This window comes from Chiloscyllium punctatum, chromosome 41 (assembly GCF_047496795.1).
Source record: "Chiloscyllium punctatum isolate Juve2018m chromosome 41, sChiPun1.3, whole genome shotgun sequence".
Taxonomy (NCBI): Eukaryota; Metazoa; Chordata; class Chondrichthyes; order Orectolobiformes; family Hemiscylliidae; genus Chiloscyllium; species Chiloscyllium punctatum.
The window spans coordinates 68431519-68441949 of NC_092779.1; the positions used below are offsets into that span (position 1 = coordinate 68431519).

General features: G+C 45.6%; 1 non-coding gene across 1 annotated transcript; it reads left to right on the top strand.

Annotated features, from left to right (window-relative positions):
* The first annotated feature begins 289 nt into the window (after positions 1-289).
* trnai-aau (transfer RNA isoleucine (anticodon AAU)) lies at positions 290-363 on the top strand. The gene has a single exon. It is a non-coding gene; the product is annotated as a tRNA-Ile (tRNA).
* Positions 364-10431: the final 10068 nt, after the last annotated feature.

The following is a 10431-nucleotide window of genomic DNA, read 5'->3' on the forward strand; positions in this document are numbered from 1 at the left end:
CGTTTCTCCAGACGAAATTTGTCAACGTGAGAAGCTGCAGCTGAGCTGGTGGCGTTGCGATTGAAATTGCATGCGTCTGGACATTGTGCTTAATTTTAGATATCAGAGCAAATGGTTAACTCGAGTATACGCGTTCGGAAAAGTAAATGTTTTTTTTTGTTGAAAAGCTTTGCAACGAAAGGAAACACTTCAGACTATCGTGCGATCGATGAGAAGCAGAAAATGCAGAGCAGCCGTGGTTGTGAGCACCGGCAATATAGGCATTTGCTTTCGCTGGGCCGCCAGCGTTGGTCGGTTAGCTCAGCTGGTTAGAGCGTGGTGCTAATAACGCCAAGGTCGTGGGTTCGATCCCCACACTGACCACATGCAGCGCTGGTGTGGTTGCTGTGTTTTAAAACAACGTGCTCCACAAAGCCGGAAGCGCCGTCTGGACAATAAAACATTTGACAGCGTTAGACGCACGACTTGATCGCTGTACCCGTGATGACTGGTGGATTTTTTCTGCAGCAAATCAACCAGTCTCAGTTGTTTTCACCAACAAATGCAAAACATGAAATATGTGCAGTATTAGGCAGACCTGGCACCGTCTCGGAGGAGAACCAGAGTTCACGCTTCAATTCAATCAAAGATTCGTTCGCGCTATTTTCCTGGATCTCTGTTAATACTCGTCACACGACTTCCAGAGGCAATTGAGCACCCTTGGGGTTTGTGCTCAATTCTGGGCCCTGCAGCTGTGGAAGAGGGTATTGGCCTGAGAGGGAGCACAGATTTATCCAAATTACACCTCGTCTCTTTATATGAACTCTCAGATTTAGACCCAATCACCCACTTCATGATGCTAACCTGTAAACTCTTTATTTTCAATTCCCTGCAAACTTCTCATTAAAATTCCTTATGGACGATCCAGTTCCTGATCTCCCATTGGGATGCATTGGGACAGTACAGGAGGCTGAGGGCAGTGTAGGTGTGAGCAGACAATGAAAATGACAGGGCTGCACTGTGAGGGCTGCTTGGCTCAATGAGAGTGTTCTGGAGTTGGGTGTAAACAGAGCGAGGGGAGACAGGGAGAAGGTGAACCACAGCTGCAGTTTTAGTTCAGGCTGTTCAGAAATTCACATGGTCCCAATGGGAACAGCCAAGAGTTTTTTAAAAGTTTTTAAAGTATAAAATATTATCTTCAGTAAAGATCGGGGCTTTTGATTATAATGGAAAATGTTTGAAGCGAAGGAAGGTTGCTGCATTTAAATGCTCTTAATGGGAGTAACTCGCTGCATCGAGAGAGACGTTGTGACAGGAGACCTCAGACCAGTGGTGTGCTCCTCTTGCACAATGTGGGAAATAAGGGACACTTCCAGTGCCCGTGACGGCGATGTGTGCAGATAGTGTGCCCATCTACAGCGACTGGGAAACTGCTTTTCGGAACTGGAGCTGAGAGTGGACTCACTGTGGAGCAATACTGAGGATGTTATGGACAGCACATTTAGTGAGTTAGTCACATTGCAGGTGAGGGTTACACAGGCAGAAAGGGAATGGGTGACCATCAGATCAAATAAAAGGCTCAGGAAGGAAGTGCAGGATTCCCCAGTGATTATTCCCCTCCTCCAACAGATCTTGTGCACTGCTTGGGATTCTATAAGGGAGGAACAGGTGGGGTGGACTCAGCAACAGCCAGGTTCATGACACCACAGATAGCTCAGCTGCCCAGACTGGAGAAAGGAGAATGGCAGAGCTATGCTGACAGGGGATCCAGTAGTCAGCGTCGGAGACAAGCGCGTCTGTGCCCACAGACATGAATCCAGGACAGTGGAATTGAACCCAGCTCCATTTATTGATAAGTGCACAGACCAATAAAGGTCAGCGTCTGAAATGCAACCTTCAGCACTTGATCACTCTGAAGCTCTACTTTCCAGGGTCTGTGCACTTGTTCTGAGCCCTTCAGAGGGATTGAAGGGGATAGGGAGAAAACAGGAACAGGGTTGTGTTGTAGATCTACAAAATAACTCTCGGTTTCCCACCCTCTGTCTCCCACCCCCCATCGTTCCTCCTCCCCACCGCAGGGAAAAGACCTTGAGTATTTGCCCTATCCATGCCCCTACTTATTTTATAAACCTCTATAAGGTCACCCATCGGCATCTGACGCTCCAGGGAAAACAGTGTATTCAGCCTTTCCCTGTAGCTCAAATCCTCCAACCCTGGCAACTGCTTGTAATACTTTTCTGACTCCTTTCAAGTTTCACAATATTATTTTGATAGGAAGGAGACAAGAATTGCACTCAATATTCCAAGCGTGACCTAACTAATGTCCTGTAGAGCCGCAATATGACCTACCAACTCCTATACTCAGTGATCTGACCAATAAAGGAAAGCATACTAAACACCTTCACTATCCTATCTACCTGCGACTCCACTTTCAAGGAGCTATGAACCTGCACTCCAAGGTCTCTTTGTTCAGCAGCACCCCCGAGGACCATACCATGAAGTGTCTACATCCTGCTAATATTTGCTTTTCCAAAATGCAGCACCTCACATTTATCTAAATTAAACTCCACCTGCCAGTCCTCAGCACATTCAACCATCTGACCAAGATCCCATTGTAATCTGAGGTAATCCTCTTCACTGTCCACTACACCTCCAATTTTGGTGTCATCTTACTAAAGATACTTCCTATATTCACATCCAGATCATTTATATAAATTATAAAAATTAGTGGATCCATCAGCGAGCCTTTGTGGCGCTCCACTGGTCACAGGTCTTCAATCTGAAAAGCATCTTCTACCACCACCCTCTGTCTTCTACCTTTGATTAAGTATTGTATCCAAATGGCTAGTTCTCTCTGTATTCCATGAGATCTAACCTTGCTAACCAGTCTCCCATGGGGAACCTTGTTGAACCCCTTATTGAAGTCCATGTAGATCATTTCCACCGCTTTGCCCTCATCAATCCTCTTTGTTGTTACTTCAAAAAAATTGGCTCAAGTTCATGAGACGTGATTTCTCACAAACAAAGCCGATATTAATATCCAGGACTTAACTCTGTACATTGGGGTCTGTCTCACCCAGTTATGGGTGTTACTATTCTGGATAAAGTTCACGTACACCAGCTTTGAGTTCGTGACTGTGTATTGAGTCTTGCTAATATCACCAATACAGGTGAGTTCCTTATGAAAGGCTGTATCCCTAAACCCCTCCCAGCAGCTCTGTCCCCTCCAACCCCACCGTTGACAATAAGTGGGAGGAGTTCATGGAGTTTCCATGTGAGTGAGATTGAGAAATGCTTCCCTTCTTTCCACTAGCCCACCAGAAATTTGTGGTATTGTCCTTACCTCTGGACCAGGAGAATCGGGTTCAGGGTTGAGTAACAGCATCTTTGAAGAGGCTGATTGGAAAACATGTTGTGTCCCAGCTGTCCCTGCCTGAGTCTCCAAACAGAACCATCCTGTCGTTTCTCTCCTGTCAGACTCTCCCATTGCTCAGTTTGTCCAGGATCCCCTCCTGCTGCTGCACTGCTCCTGTCCCTCACTGACCTGTCCATCCCCCAGTGTCCTCCTCATTCATTCGTTGTTTACAATCCCATTGTCCCAGTCCTGCAGCCCTTCCCCCTCCACCCTATTGGGCAGCAGCTGCTGTCAATCACCCAGGCTCCTGTGTGATCTGGAGCATGCTTTGTCGGAGGGGAGACCAGTGCAAGGGCGCAGTGCTGGCCAATTGTTGGCATATGTGCAGGGTGGGTCAGTGCCAGGGAGGGAGGCTGTGGGTATGTGGGATTAATCTGTTGTTGGCAGTTTCCTTCCTCTGAAAACAGGACCCCGGCGAATGGCCCCTCCCCTGGCATCCTGATGAGTGGTCAAAGTATCAATGGGGAAGCATTTTGCAGAAAGTTATCAGAACTCTTGTGAAGATTCAGGAATGTTATGGAAAGGGACAGGGGTGGGCCTGTAATTAGAGTTCTAATCTGTCTCATTTTAGTTCAAGCAGATATGATTTGGCCAGTGTGTGCAGGATGGTTCTCATCAGAGGCAGGAGTGGGGGAAATAAATAAGAGGTTCCAGATTGGGGGGAAAAAATCAATGTGTGGAGGTGGGGGGAGGATTCATCAACACCCGAGAGGCTCCGGGTCAAACTCATTGATTTGATTAGATTTCCTACAGTGTGGAAACAGGCCCTTCGGCCCAACCAGTCCACACCGACCCTCTGAAGAGCAACCCACCTAGACTCATTTCCCTCTGACGAAAGCACCTAACACTATGGGTAATTTACCGTGGCTAATTCACCTGACCTGCACTGTCAGTCTTTGGATTGTGGGAGGAAACCGGAGCACTCAGAGAAAACCCACGCAGACACGGAGAGAATGAGCCCGAGGCTGGAATCAAATCTCGGACCCGAGTGCTGTGAGGCAGCAGTGCGAACTACTGTGCCATCATGCCGCCCCTTTTTTTTGGTTCTTAGTCTGCAGACAGGAGCAAGGAAACTGAATTCAAGGAGACTAGAGAGAGTGTTAAAACTGGGTGTGGAGGGACGGAGTGAGGCGATTGGTTTGGATTTCAGTTCACAGAAGAGAGAAATTGTGAGACTGAGAGTTAAAGCTTTGGGGGAAACAAAGAAACTACAATTTAATCCTATAATTGTCTTATGAATTTCCATCCTGTGTTAACAGTGGTGACTTGTTTTCTCTCTTGTAGAGTTCTGAAAGGGCGGATTTGTGGATGAGAAATTCAAATTGAACTTTATATTCAGATCTGATAGTTACTTGATCCGTGCCGATCTGAATATCATTGGCCTTTTCATGTGGAAGGAAAGGTGTGCATTCTGTCCGTGGGCGAATATTTCAGATGTCAGTGTGACTGGAAAAAAATACCGAGATAGAGCCAAGTCCGTGTTAGCGTGGTGAGTGTGGAGAGAGAGTTCATTTGTTTTTAAAAGTGTGAAAAAACATGGCACATTTCCCAGGAACGATTAAGCTACAGATTTGTTTTGTATGAGGACAAGTTTTAAATTAATCATGCAACCAAAAAGACACAAGGATACCTGCAGCATGGAAAATACTACGAAAACAGGATTGTTGTAAAGGAGTTAATTATCGATCATGGCTTATAATCCTTTGGTTTTGTCACATCAGTTCCAACGCCGTGAGGAAACACTGGAAATGTGATGAATGCAGTGTAGTTTCAGTTATTAAACTGTAAAAAGGTGCAGAAGAAATTTACAAGGATTATGCCAGGTCTCAGGGGTCTGGGTTACAGGGAGATGTTGGACAAGCGAAGTTTTTTTTTGTTTAGAGCAGTGGAAACAGAGGGGGGGATATTTTCTGGAAGTGTATAAGATCATGAGAGGCTTGGGTAAGGTGAATGCGCTCAGTATTTTTCTCAGGAAATCAAGGACTGGAGGGCATCAGTTTACGGTTAGAGGAAAAATTATGAAAGGGAACCTGAGGGGCAACTGTTTTACACAGAGGGTGGTATGTATATGGACTGAGCTGCCAGTGGAAGTGGTTGGGGTGGGTATATTCACATGTAAAAGACATTTGGACAAATACATGGAAAGCAAAGAGTCAGAACCAGATGGGCCAAGTGCAGGGAAATGGGGTTAGCGTGGACGGACACATTGGCCGACATGATCCAGTTTGGGCCAAAGGGCCTGTCCCTGCTGTAGGACTCTGACTCCAAATATATTTACTATTTCTCCCGCCACCTTTGGTCGTACCCTGGGATGTATTCCATCAGGGCAAAGAGACTTGTCTACCTTTAGCTCCATTAGCTTACCCAGCTCTAACACTTTCATGATAATGGTTGTTCCTTGGTCCTCACCTTCCTCAGACTCCTTATCAATTACTGGCATGTTCTTCGTATCCTCCACTGTGAAGACTGACTGCTGTGTACTCATATTCCTGAACCCTGCTGGATCGGAATAACTGGGCACAGAACTCTGAGAGGTCTTCTTTGAGTCTTTATTGATAAAACATGGCAGTTACCTGGATAGTGTACAGGCAGAACACCTCTCGGAATCATCAGGTAACTCCCCGCCTGTCCGATGTATGGCTCCAATTCTTATACCTTTGTGGTTTGTGGTTTTGAATGGACGCTGTCTCTCAATATTATCTCCATGGCAATGGCAGTTAAAAAAGTCTAGTTCAGCTCAACACTTTGTGGTTAAACCACATACCCCTCCCCCACACCCCTGTGGCTCAGTCAGGTATCTGACAGGCGGTTCAGTTTCAGTGGGGCTGTCTGTCAGGAATCTGATGTGGAAGAGCCGGTGTTGGAGCGGGGTGGGCAAAGTTAAAAGCCACACATCAACAGGTTATCGTCCAACAGGTTTATTTGGAAGTACAAGCTTTTGGCGTGTCCTGTGATTTTGAACTTGATCAGGATTATCTCTATGGTAACAGTTAAGTGCTACAACAATTACAGAGGCCATATGTTCCCCACACAATAGGTTTCCCTCTAGCAGAGTAAACTGCTATTCCGGCCCTGGGGATAGCTACTCATCACTTTTCTCCCCCAATCCCATCTAGCTTTCGATTGATTTTTAAAGTTTTTCTAATCTCCTAGTTTCTCCTTGGTCTTTGCCAATTTGTATGTTTTCTGTTTCAGTTTGATAAACTCCCTTATTTCCTTAGCCACCCGTGTCAGATTATTCCATTTCCTACAGTCCTTCCTTTTCACTGATATATACTTTTGCTGAGCAGTTTGAAAAATTCATTGATATTCCTCCACTGTCTGTCAACTGTCCCACCTTAAAGTCTTTGCTTCCGGTCTACATTAGCAAACTCCTGCCTCATCCTATTGTAGTCTCCTTTGTTTAAGCATAGTATCTTGGGATTGGATTTAATCTTCCCGCTTTCCAACTGTATTCGAAATTCAACCATACTTATCACAAGTCTTTTATGAGATTACGAGGTGAGATGATGTTTCCTGGGTGTTTTGGTTTTCATTGTCAGAGACCTTGGCTTTGTAATAAAGTACAGGATAGATATTCACAACAGAGTATTCTGGACGGTGTGAATGTACTGAACAGTTTAAAACCATAAATCACCGTCTCCCCTCAGTTTACATGATTTGGAGATTCCGGTGTTGGACTGGGGTGTACAAAGTTAAAAATCTCACAACACCAGGTTATAGTCCCTCAGGTTTAATTGGAAGCACACTAGATTTCGGAGCGTTGCTCCTTCATCATGATCCAATTAAACCTGTTCGACTATAACCTGTTGTTGTTGATTTTTAACTCCCCTCAGTTTAAAATTGCAAAATCTTTATCTCCTACACGGTTCCTCACTATCTAAGTTTGGAACACTAATCCACCTGACTATCTGTCATTTTCCGAAAATATCCTTTGGTGAAGATGGTGATTTTTGGATTCAGCTTTCCAGTTATTACCGTAAGAAGATAAGCCCTGGGCACAGGAGAGGCAATGCAGCCCTTCGAACCAGCTCCACCATTTAATACGGTGATGATTGAGCTCACCTCGGTCTTAGCTGGATTTTCCCAACTGCTGTCTCTCACCCTTCATCTCATTGCAAAATCAACATCTATATCTCTTCAGATAATTTGCTCATGTCCTGGCATCCACCGCATTTTGAATAGGGAATTACACAGATTCATAGCACATTGAGATAGGTACATTCTTCTTCATGAGAATAGAATAGACTGCCGACAGTGCAGAAACAGGGTAATCTTCCATGGAGTCCACACTAACCCTATGATGAGCATCCCATTCAGAGTCACCCATTCCCTGTATTTCCCGTGGTTAATGGCTTAACCTGCACATGCATGGACACAGGGAATTTCGCATAAGCAATCCACTTAACCTGCACATCTTTGGACTGTGGGATGAAACTGGAGCACCCAGATGAAACCCACACAGACATGGGGAGAACGTGTAAACTCCGCACAGTCACCTCAGCCTGAATCAAATCCAGGTCCCTGATGCCGTGAGTCAGCAACGCTAACCATTGAGCCACCTCTACTTAAAATCTGCACCTCCTATTAAACTCTCCACACTCCAGTTGGCTGAATCTGTATTCCTCACATCAGAAAATCTGGTTGTGGAAGCAGATGTCTCAGTCAAACCCAGTGACAGTCCATATGTTCTGTGTGTCTGAATGGGGATCCGATACACAACACCCTCCAGTCCGCAATTTTCATTGACTTTCCAGAGACAGGGCTCCAGTGGCTGCATGGGGACTACAACTCCCACAATCCCTGAGGCAGGGATCGCACGTGTGTGGGGAAACCTGGCACTGTACATGTACAGAATGTGGGCGGACTTTGGAGCATGTGCTTTGGGTAAATATACTTTGCAGAAAGTTTTTCACACTATGATTGGCTGGAGGACGAATGTATCTGCTCATAGTATTGATCTGTTGGGGGAGGGGTTCAATGTGTCACTACGCCCATGTAGGACCATTCCGCATCCCCAATTCATTGTAATGGAGGGAATGAACTAATGGGGAACGAAGAAGGATCTGACCCATTCTCCCAGACTGAAGGTTCCTCTTCTGTCCAGGATCTGCCACCTCCCTTTCTGTTTCCGTCTGTTTCATTCTGCTGTTACATTATTGACTTGCAGCAACTGAAGGGAAAGGAAGTGAACCCAGAAAGGGTGCAGAGTCTAACCAGGGACGGGAAGTGGTGGCATGGATCTGTTTATCAGTAACACCATGAGAATGGGGAGGGTGTACATTAGGGGGTAGCAGAGTCAGAATGGTGAGAGAGAGTAAGTGGACTGGAGGGTTACAGCTTTGGGGGAAGAAGGGGAAAATAGATATTCCAGAGAAACTAGAATTGTCTGTTCTGAATTTCTAACCTGTGCATATTCCTTTATACAGTCTGCTAGATGGTGAAGATTTGCAGACTGAAATCTCAAAATCATGTGCAGATCATGATTAAGTTAACCAGCATTTGAAGAACCAAAGATGGAGAATCACTGGGCCAAAATCCTGCAACACTCTCCTCCCAGCATTGTCGGTCTATCTGTAATTAGATTACACTACATTACATTACATTACTTACAGTGTGGAAACAGGCCCTTCGGCCCAACAAGTCCACACCGCCCCGCCGAAGCGTAACCCACCCTTACCCCTACATCTGCATCTACTATTACCGAACACTACGGGCAATTTAGCATGGCCAATTCACCTGACCTGCACATCTTTGGAGTGTGGGAGGAAACCGGAGCACCCGGAGGAAACCCACGCAGACACGGGGAGAACGTGCAAACTCCACACAGTCAGTCGCCTGAGGCGGGAATTGAACCCGGGTCTCTGGCGCTGTGAGGCAGCAGTGCTAACCACTGTGCCACCGTGTGAATTTTTTCCCTTTTTCTCCGACCCAGAAATAGTATCACAGCAGCTCCCTACCATCTTCTCAAGGGTAACTAGAGATGGGGAATAAATGGTGGCTGAGCCAGTGATGCCCATATCCTCGGAATGGTTTCTATCTCTGGTTGCTGAAAACCAGTTGATGTTACTGCAGGATGATGAGGGATGCTGAGTGTGTCCTCCAGGAGGCAGCATCATCACATTACCCCTGCCTACACCCACACAGTAACACCGCAACGTCACTGGAACAAAAGGCAGTGAAGACAAAGGAGGACTTAGGTATAGTTCTTCAAGGTAAAGTCATGAAAGGGAATTGGAACACAGCAGGAACAGGAGACTGAGCTGGATGGTCAGCTGTTTCCCATTGAATGGTGGAGCAGGATTGAAAGGCCGAATGACCTCCTGCTGCTATCTCCCAGGTATGTATTTAGTCATGGAGCCCGGATAGGAAGAAGGGGGCAGGGATTCTCCAGGAGATTGCACTTGCACAACAGTTTTCAGTGAGGGATGGTTTGATGGATTTTATTTAACATTTATCTTTAACATAAGGTTTGTAAATTTTGGTTTTAAAATGTTGTAAAAGTTTTTGCACAGCAAATAAAGTTAAATAAAATAACGTAAACTGTCTGAATATAACAGTTTTAAAACAAAATCCTGTCTATTCCCAGACACCATCACTTCCCAGCTCCTCAAACTCCAGGGAAATATTCCCTCCCTGTCTGAACCTTTGGTTTGATTTAACTGCTTTTCAGGTTTCGTTCTGTGAGCTGTGAAGTGTTCTTTTTCCCCTTTTCGCCGACCCAGAAATATTATCACAGCAAACTTCCCACCATCAGAATCATCATTATGCCATTTTGCTTTTGATTAACATATAATCTCCAGCAGTGCAAAAGTGAGGACTGCAGATGCTGGAAACCAGAGCCTAGATTAGAGGGGTGCTGGAAAAGGACTTTTGCCAAAACATTCATTTTCCAGCTCCTTGGATCCTGCTTAACCTGCTGTGCTTTTCCAGCACCACTCTAATCTAGACATATCATCACCAGCAGTAGACCATTCGTGTGACTAATAGAATATCTCCAAACAAAGCTCATTACCGGCCACGCAAACCATTACAAG